Raw genomic sequence first — 8847 nt, 5'->3', positions numbered from 1 at the left:
GTGCTAAAACAGTTTTAAGAATAGGTTTATTTTTAGTGGTAGTTGATAATGTAAATAACATTGCAGTACATAATTCAATCTCATTTCTTTTTTCAACGCTATATAATTTAGACTGCACTAATTTTGGCTTTTTCTCATCTAGCTGTTTCTTCAATATAAGTTTGTTATGATTTTGAGCCTTTGTTCTCTAATCTCAAAAAATGTGGATTCTTAATAGTTTTTGTGGTTGTATAGCATGCTCAGGCTCTGGAATCAGACAGTCCTCAGTTCTGAATTCTAGTCATTTAAGAACTGCATGGATTTGGGCAAGCTATTTAATCTCTTCTATGTCTTCTATGCTACAGTTTCCACATCTATATAATGGGGATAGTTGTAGTACCTACCTCATAGCACTTGTGAGAAATAAATGACATTTTCCCTAAAAGCATGGTATACGTACAAAAACAGACATATAGACCAATGGAACAGGATATAGAACCCAGAAATAAAGCTGCACACCTACAAACATCTGATCTTCAACACTAGTAAGCAATGTGGAAAGGACTACCTATTCAATAAATGGTGCTGGAATAACAGGCTAGCCATATGCAGAAGATCAAAACTGGACCCCTACCTTGCACCATATACAAAACTTAACTCAAGATGAATTAAAGACTGAAATGTAAGACCTAAAACTGTAGAAACCCTAGAAGAAAACCTAGGAAATACCATTCTGGACATCAGCCTGGGCAAAAACTTTTACTAAGTGTCCAAAAGCAATTGCAATAAAAACAAAAATTGACAAGTGGGACCGAATTAAACTAAGGAGCTTCTGTACAGCAAAAGAAACTATTAATAGATTAAACAGACAACCTACAGAATGGGAGAAAATATTTTCAAACTATGCATCCAAGAAAGGCCTACTATCCAGAATGTATAAGGAGCATAAATGTTGAATTCAACAAGTAAAAAACAAATAACCCCATTAAAAGTGGGCAAAGGTCATGAACAAACCTTTCTCAAAAGGAGACATCCATGTGGCAAACAAATATATGAAAAAAATGCTCAGCATCACTAATTATTAGAGTAATGTAAATCAAAATCACACTCAAAACCGGTGAGATTCATTGGTTAGAATGGTTATTATTAAAAAGACAAAAATAACAGATTTTTGCAAGGTTGTGGAGGAAAAGGACTGCTTATACACTGTGGGAATATAAATTAGTTCAGCCACTGAGAAAAGCAGTTTGGAGATTTCTCAAAGAACTTAGAATTACTATTTAACCCAGCAGTTCCATTACTGGTATATAACCTCCCTAAAATAAATCATTCTACCAAAAAGACACATGAACTTGTATGTTCATCACAGCATTATTCACAATAGCAAAGACATGGAATGAACCTAGGTGCCAATCAACAGTGAAGTGGATAAAGAAAATGTGGTATATATACACCATGGATTACTACACAGTCTTAAGAAATAATCAAATCATGTCCTTTCAGCAACATGGATGCAGCTGCAGGCAATTATCCTAAGCAAATTAATGCAGAAACAGAAGGCTAAATACTGAATGTTCTCACTTGTAAGTGGGAGCTAAACATTGAGTGCACATGGACATAAAGATAGAACAACAGACACTGGGGATTACTAGAGGGGGAAGGGTGGGATGGAGAAGAGGTTTGAAAAACTACCTATTAGACACCATGCTCACTACCTGGGTGACGGGATCTTTTGTATGCCAAACCTCAGTGACATGCAATTTAGTCATGTAACAAACCTGCACATGTACATACTGAACCTAAAATAAAAGTTGGAAAAAAGCAGATGGAATAAAAATTAGTTCTAATTTGGAAACTGAAAGTTATTAATAGCATTTTCATTTTTTGAGGGGTGTACATTTTATTGGAAACCTTAAATAATTTTCAGAAGACATCTTCAATCAAGTTTCTTGTGTGGCCTACACAGAAAACTGAAGCTTTTTGGATTAGGGGCAAGGAGACGGACAGTACAGAGGACAAGGACCCCTCACAATGAATGGCCTTCAGCTAGCTTTTGCCACAGCTTCTTCAATGAGTCCTAGCCTATAGAAGATCTGTTCTGGGAGATGGTCATATTCACCTGGCAAAATCTGCTAGAATCCTTTGATGGTATCCTTCAGGGGTACCAGCTTCCTCATATGACCTGTAAAGACCTCAACAACCTGGAATGGCTGAGACAAGTAACATTGTATTTTCTGTGCACAGGACATGGTCAATTTGTCATCCTGAGAAAGTTCATCCATACCCAGGATGGCAATGAGGCCTTGGAGGGATTTGTAGTCCTGCAGGATCTTTTGCACCCCATGGGCCACATCATAATGCTCATCGCCAACAATGTTGGGATCTATGATACAAGAGGTGGAATCTAGAGGATCCACAGCTGGACAGATGCCCAGTTCAGCAATGACATGGGACAGCACATCCAAATGAGCAAAAGTAGTAGCAGAGGCAGGGTCAGTCAGGTCATCAGCAGGCACATAGATAGCCTGTACAGAGGTGATAGATCCCTTCTTGGTGGTGGTAATTATTTCCTGCATAGTACTCATGTCAGTGGTCAGGGTAGGCTGATAGCCCACAGCAGAATGGATTCCGCCTGATAAGGCAGACACCTCTGCACGAGCCTGGATGAGGCAACAGATTTTATCAATAAATAGCAATATATCTTGACCTTCTTGATCTGTGAAGTATTCAACCACAATCAGTCCAGTCAGAGTTACCTGGGCACGAGCACCAGGTGGTTCAATCATTTGACGTATACCAGCACTACCTTGGAGGTGGCATGTTTTAAGCTGATAACATCAGATCACAGAATAAATCATTGCCCTCACGGGTCCTGTCACCAACACCAGCAAACACCGAGTAACCACCATGGGCTTTGGCGACATTGCCTACTAACTCCATGATCACTACAGTCTTGCCAACTCCAGCACCACCAAAAAGTTAAATTTTGCCAACCTTGGCATAGGGAGCTAGCAGATCTGGTGACCTTGATATCAGTCACCAGAATTTCCTGCTCAACACTCATTTCCATGAACTCAGGAGCCTCAGCATGAACGGGAGCAAACTGTGTGGTTTTGATGGGACCTCTTTCATCAGGCTCCTTAATGACATTCATGATTCTGCCCAAAGTCTCAGGACCAACAGGAATTTTGATTGATGCACCAGAATCCAGGACTTTCTGGCCTCTAACCAAGCCTTCTGTACCACCCACAGCAGTGGTCCTTACTGTGCTCTCACCCAAATGCTGGGCCACCTCCAAAATCAGCCTGGTCTTCCTGCCTTGCACTTCCAGGGAATTTAGGGTATCCCATCAAACTGGACATCCACCACTGCATTAATGAGTGCCATGATGCTCCCGGTGAGAGCGTCTGCCTTCAACAAAGGAGATGCTTGTGATGCATTGTCCCTGGCAGGATGGACTGCTGTGGGAATGGCCTGCAGTAAGAGTTGAGCTATGGATAGCGATGCTGAAGGACTGAGTCCCTGCAAGGCCCTAGAGACTGAGGCAGCAGCCACAGGACCAACACGACTCAACATGGTAGAGTCCGGGTGGAGTCTAGCACTTTCAATTTTGAAAGGTATTACTTTTGTAGAAACTACTTTTTTTTTTCCTGCAGAAAATCTCTAAAATGTGATCAAAACAACTCTTTCTAAATTTACTTACATTTCTTTAGCTAAGCCATGTAGTATGTATTCAATTTTTCAATGTAAATGCTTTGAAGAAATATGTATTTTGAGCATGTAAAAACTAGAGGTGGTTAAGAGCTTGGCATTAACTTATGATGGGTAAAAGAAGAAGTGGTCAGAAATGTTTTTCAGACATTTCTAATTAAATTTGTTTTAAAAATAAACCGACTAATTTCTCTGTCCATTTCAATTTATGATTTTGCTGCAAATATTTATGGATTTTTATAAACCTTTTGTTATTTGTTTCCTTATTTGCTGTTATTGATCTTTAGAATACGGATTCGGTAATTCTTTCTTATAATTGAAGTCGAATATAGAGAAGAAGCCTACTGAAGAGCTTTATGATATCATGTTACACCAGATACTCAGTAAATAGCTGCATGATATATGAGCAATTATTTAAAACAGACTTTACTTTTTAGAGACATTTTAGGTTCAAACTTGAGCAGAAATTATAGAGTTCCCTTCCATGCACAGACTCCTCCACAGTCAACATCCCACACCAGAGTAATACATTTTCTACAAATGGTGAACCTACACTGATAACATTGTCTCCGAAAGTCATGGCTTACATTAGAGTTCAGACTTGGTATTATACATTCTCTAGGTTTGGATAAATATATACTGATATGCATCTACCATTGTAGTATATGGAATAATTTCGCTGACCTAGAAATCCTCTGAGCTTTGACTATACATCCGTTTCTCACCCCCGACACCTGGTAATCACTATCTTTTTATTGTCTCCGTAGTTTTGCCTTTTCCAGCATGTCATCTGTTGGAATCATACAGTATTCAACCTTTTTATATATGCTTCTTTCACTTAGAAATATGCATTTGAAGTTTCTTCAGGCCTTTTCATAGCTTGATGGCTCTTTTTTTAATTGTTGAGTATATTCCATTGTCTGGATATACCACAGTTTTGCTGAAGGACATCTTGGCTTTTTCCAAGTTTTGTCAATTATGAATAAAGCTGTTATAAACATCTGTGTGCAGGGTTTTTTGTAGACATGAGTTTTAAACTCATCTAAGTAAATACCAAGGACGGCAATTGCCAAATCACATGGTAAGAGTATGTTTAGTGTTTTAAGAACTGCCAAACTGTCTTCTAAGGTAGCTATACTACTTCGCATTACTACCAGCAATGAATGAGAGTTTCCATTGCTCCACATACCTGTCAGCATTTGGTGCTGTCACTGTTCTGGATTTTGGTCATTCCAAGGGATGTGTAGTGGTATCCCATTGTTGTTTTAATTTGAATTTTCCTAATGGCACATGATGTTGAACCTTTTTTTTTTACATGCTTATTTGCCATCTGTATATCTTCTTTGGTGAAATATCTGTTCTTGTCTTTTGCCCATTTTAAAATATTTTTGTATTATAGTAATTTAATTTTGTTCCCGTATTATATTAATTAATTTAATCTCCGTTGAAACACAGGGTTTAAAATGTGTAAAATAATTTCAGCTTTTGTTTTAAATTCAGGGTGTACATGTGCAGGTTTGTTACATGGGTATGTTGAATGATGCTGAGGTTTGGGATACAAATGATCATGTCACCCAGGTAGTGAGAATAGTACCCAAGAGTTAGTTTTTCAGTCCTCATGCCCCTCACTTTCTTTACTTGTTTCTCCAATAGTCAGTCTAGTGTCTAGTGTATAGTCCAGTCCAGTGTTGACACCTTTATGTCCATGAGTACCCAGTGTTTAGCTCTCACTTATAAGTGAGAACATGTAGTATTTGGTTTTCTGTTCCTGCATCAATTTGATTAGGATAATTATTTGATGATTTTTAAATCTGATTTTTTACTTTCTTATTTGTAAGTTATAAGAGTTAACTGTACATTTTAGATAATAGTCTTTTATTAGATATGTATTTTGCAAACATTTTCTCATAGTCTGTGGCATGTCTGCTCATCCTCTTGGTGGTGTCTTTCATAGAGAAGTTTTAAATTTATTTTAGTTTACATATATTGTTTTATTTCAGTAGCTTTTGGGGTATAACTGGTTTCTAGTTACATGGATGAATTATATAGTGATGAAGTCTGGGATTTTAGGGCACCTGTCAGCCTAGTAGTGTACATTGTAAAAGTAGTTTTCTATTCCTTTCCCTCCTTCTACCCTCCCAACTTCTCAGTCTCCAATGTTCATATTACCACTCTCTATGCCTTTGCATACCCATAACTTAGCTCCTACTTAAAAGTGAGAAAATGCCATATTTGGTTTTCTGTTCCTGAGTTACATCACATAGGATAATGGCCTCCAGTTCCATCCAAGTTGCTGCAAAAGAGATGATTGCATTCTTTATAATGGCTGAGTAGTCTTCCATGGTGTGTGTGGAACATTTTCTTGATGGGCATTAGGTTGATTCTATACCTTTGCAATTGTAAATTGTGCTGCAATAAGTACACATGTGCAGGTGTCTTTTTTACACAATGACTTATTTTCCTTCGGGTAGATAACCAGTAGTGGGATTGCTGGATTGAATGACGGGTCTCTTTTTAGTTCTTTGAGAAATCACCATCCTGTTTTCCACAGAGGTTGTAAATACTACTTTACATTTCCATTAGCACTGCACATATGTCCCCTTTATACTACATCCATGCCAACATGTGTTGTTTTTTGACTTTCTAATAATGGCCATTTTTGCAAGAGTAAGATGGTATCTCATTGTGGTTTTAATTTGCATTTCCCTGATGATTAGTGATATTGAGTATTTTTTTAATACACCTGTTGGCAATTTGCATATCTTCTTAGAGAAATTTCTGTTCATGTTGTTTGCCCACTTTTTAATGGGGTTATTTGGGGTTTTCTTTCTTACTGATTTGTTTGAGTTCCTTATGGATTCTGCATATCTGCATATTAGTCATTGGTCAGATGCACAGTTTACAAATATTTTCTCCCATTCTGTAGGTTGCCCATTTACCCTGTTGGTCACTTCTTTTGCTGTGCAGAAGCTTCCAGTTTAATTGGGTATCGTTTATTTAATTTTGTTTTGTTGCATTTGCTTTTGAGGTCTTACTCATAAATTCGTTGCCTAGGCAAATGTCCAGAAGGGTTTTTACTAGGTTTACTTTGGGAATTTTTATGGTTTCAGGTATTAGATTTAAGTCTTTAATCTATCTTGAGTTAATTTTTTTATGTGCTGAGAGGTCAGAATCCAGTTTTATTCTCCTATTCATGACTACCCAAGGACACTGAATCAAGTGTCCATTCTGCAGTGTATATTTTTGTCTACTTTATCAAGGACAAGCTGGTTGTAGGTATTTGGTTTTATATCTAGGTTCTCTATTCTATTCTGTTGGTCTATGGGTCTACATTTATCACAGTACCATGCTATTTTGGTTACTATATCCTTGTAGTATGATTTGAAGTTGGGTAATGTGATGCTTCTAGATTTGTTCTTTTTGCTTAGAATTAGTTTGGCAATTCAGGCTCCTTTTATGGATTCATATAAATTTTAGGATTGTTTTTTTTCTAATTCTCTGAACAATGATGTTGGCATTTACATAAGAATTGCATTAAGTCTGTACATTGTTTAGCATAGTATGGTCATTTTCCCAATATTGATTCTTGCAGTCCATGAGCAGTGGATGTTTTTCTATTTGTTTGTGTCATCTATGATTTCTTTTTTTGTTGCCGGTGGAAAATAACTTTTATTGAGACCCCACCAGCTGCAAAATCTGTTCCTGGCACTAAATAAGCTTCTTCCTTTGCAATTTGGTTTTTCTTGAGTGGTCCCGTGAATACTTTCTTCTCCTCTTTGATCTGGAACTGCCCATGGCCAAACTCGAAGGTGGTGTCAATGAATTTAAGGTCAGTCTTCTCCAGGGCCCGCTGTTTGGTCTGCACCAGCAAGGACTTGTGGAGGGTGAGCACTCACTTCTTGGTTCCCACCAAACAGCCTTTCAGCATGACAAAAGTTATTGGTCGCTTCACCATAGTGGACAAAGCCACCCAGGGGGTTGATGCTTTTGTCAGACAGGTCATAGTCAGTGGAGACCTTGTCCTTGATCAGTTTGATGTCATTGATAAGGTAGCCCTGGCCAATTTTATAGATCTTCTTGTTGATCTCAGTGCAGTAATGGTAGCCTTTCTGTCCAGTGCATGCCACAGGGAAGGCTGCATGAGCATGATGCCATGCTCTAATGCAGATCACCTTGCACAGGCCTCAGGGGGTCTTGAGGGGCAGCCTCTTGCTGTGCCAATGACTGGTGACTCCTTTGTAACCTTTGCCTGTGGTCACCCCAATGATGTCGATTATCTCATCCTGTCCAAACACTTGGTTCACAGGTACCTGCTGCTCGAGCCTCTCTCGGGCTCAGTCCAGCTTCTTGGCCATGGTGCCTCGGTTCACTTGGATCTCCATCAGGTGGGCCTTCTGGCACAGAGGAAGTGGGTGCCTCTGGGTGTGGGCAATGACGTGGATGACTTGGCAGTACTTCTTCATGCTGCTGAAGTCCTTCTCCAGCTGCTTCTTGCCATCCTCATACTGCCATTTCTTGCAGTACTTGAGAAAGGCCTTCTTCTTAGATTTATGCCAGTCCTTATAGCCCTTTGCACTCATTACTGATGTGCTCAGCAAAAATGGTCTTGAAGTTCTGGAAGCCTCAAGGGGTTTCCCTGTCACCCACATTGCCCACAACCACCATGGGTGATGTCTTCACAATGGACACAGCCTCTACCACCTCCATCTTGTTCACCTTGGATTCTGGCCTGTCGACTTCCCACATGAGGCAGGTCATGCCAGCCTTGTATCCCAGGAAGGCTGTGAGGTGGACCGACTTGGAAGGGTCATCTTAAGGAAGCAATTCACCTTCCCATGGTGCCTGCTGCTGCACTTCCAAGGCAGGAAGCCGAGGGACCCACGTCTGGGAACAGAGAACTTTCTGTGAGACATCATACTGTCAAATCCCGCCAGTAGAGTCATCTATGATTTCTTTCATCAGTGTTTTGTAGTTCTCCTTGTAGAGATCTTTCACTTAATGATAAAGTATATTCCTAGGGTTTTTCTTTTTTTTTGCAGCTATTGTTAATGGGATTGAGTTATTGATTTGATTCTCATCAGTGCTACTAATTTCCTCTTCTAATATATATTTGACATATGACTCCAATTTCATTACTTCTTCTTGAGGAATCTTTGT

The 8847-nt window shown here is 39.1% G+C and overlaps 2 pseudogenes across 1 annotated transcript; both read right to left on the bottom strand.

The window, feature by feature from the left end:
* Nucleotides 1-2021: 2021 nt before the first annotated feature.
* Nucleotides 2022-3555, bottom strand: LOC112616276 (annotated as a pseudogene). The gene has a single exon (XR_003117606.1). The product of XR_003117606.1 is annotated as an ATP synthase subunit beta, mitochondrial pseudogene (transcript).
* Nucleotides 3556-7321: 3766 nt separating this feature from the next.
* On the bottom strand, nucleotides 7322-8603 carry LOC112616275 (annotated as a pseudogene).
* Between the last annotated feature and the right edge of the window lie 244 nt (nucleotides 8604-8847).

This window comes from Theropithecus gelada, chromosome X (genome assembly GCF_003255815.1).
Source record: "Theropithecus gelada isolate Dixy chromosome X, Tgel_1.0, whole genome shotgun sequence".
Classification (NCBI taxonomy): domain Eukaryota; kingdom Metazoa; phylum Chordata; class Mammalia; order Primates; family Cercopithecidae; genus Theropithecus; species Theropithecus gelada.
Note: the sequence above shows the minus strand (reverse complement) of the source record. Positions and strands in the feature narration are given on the sequence as shown.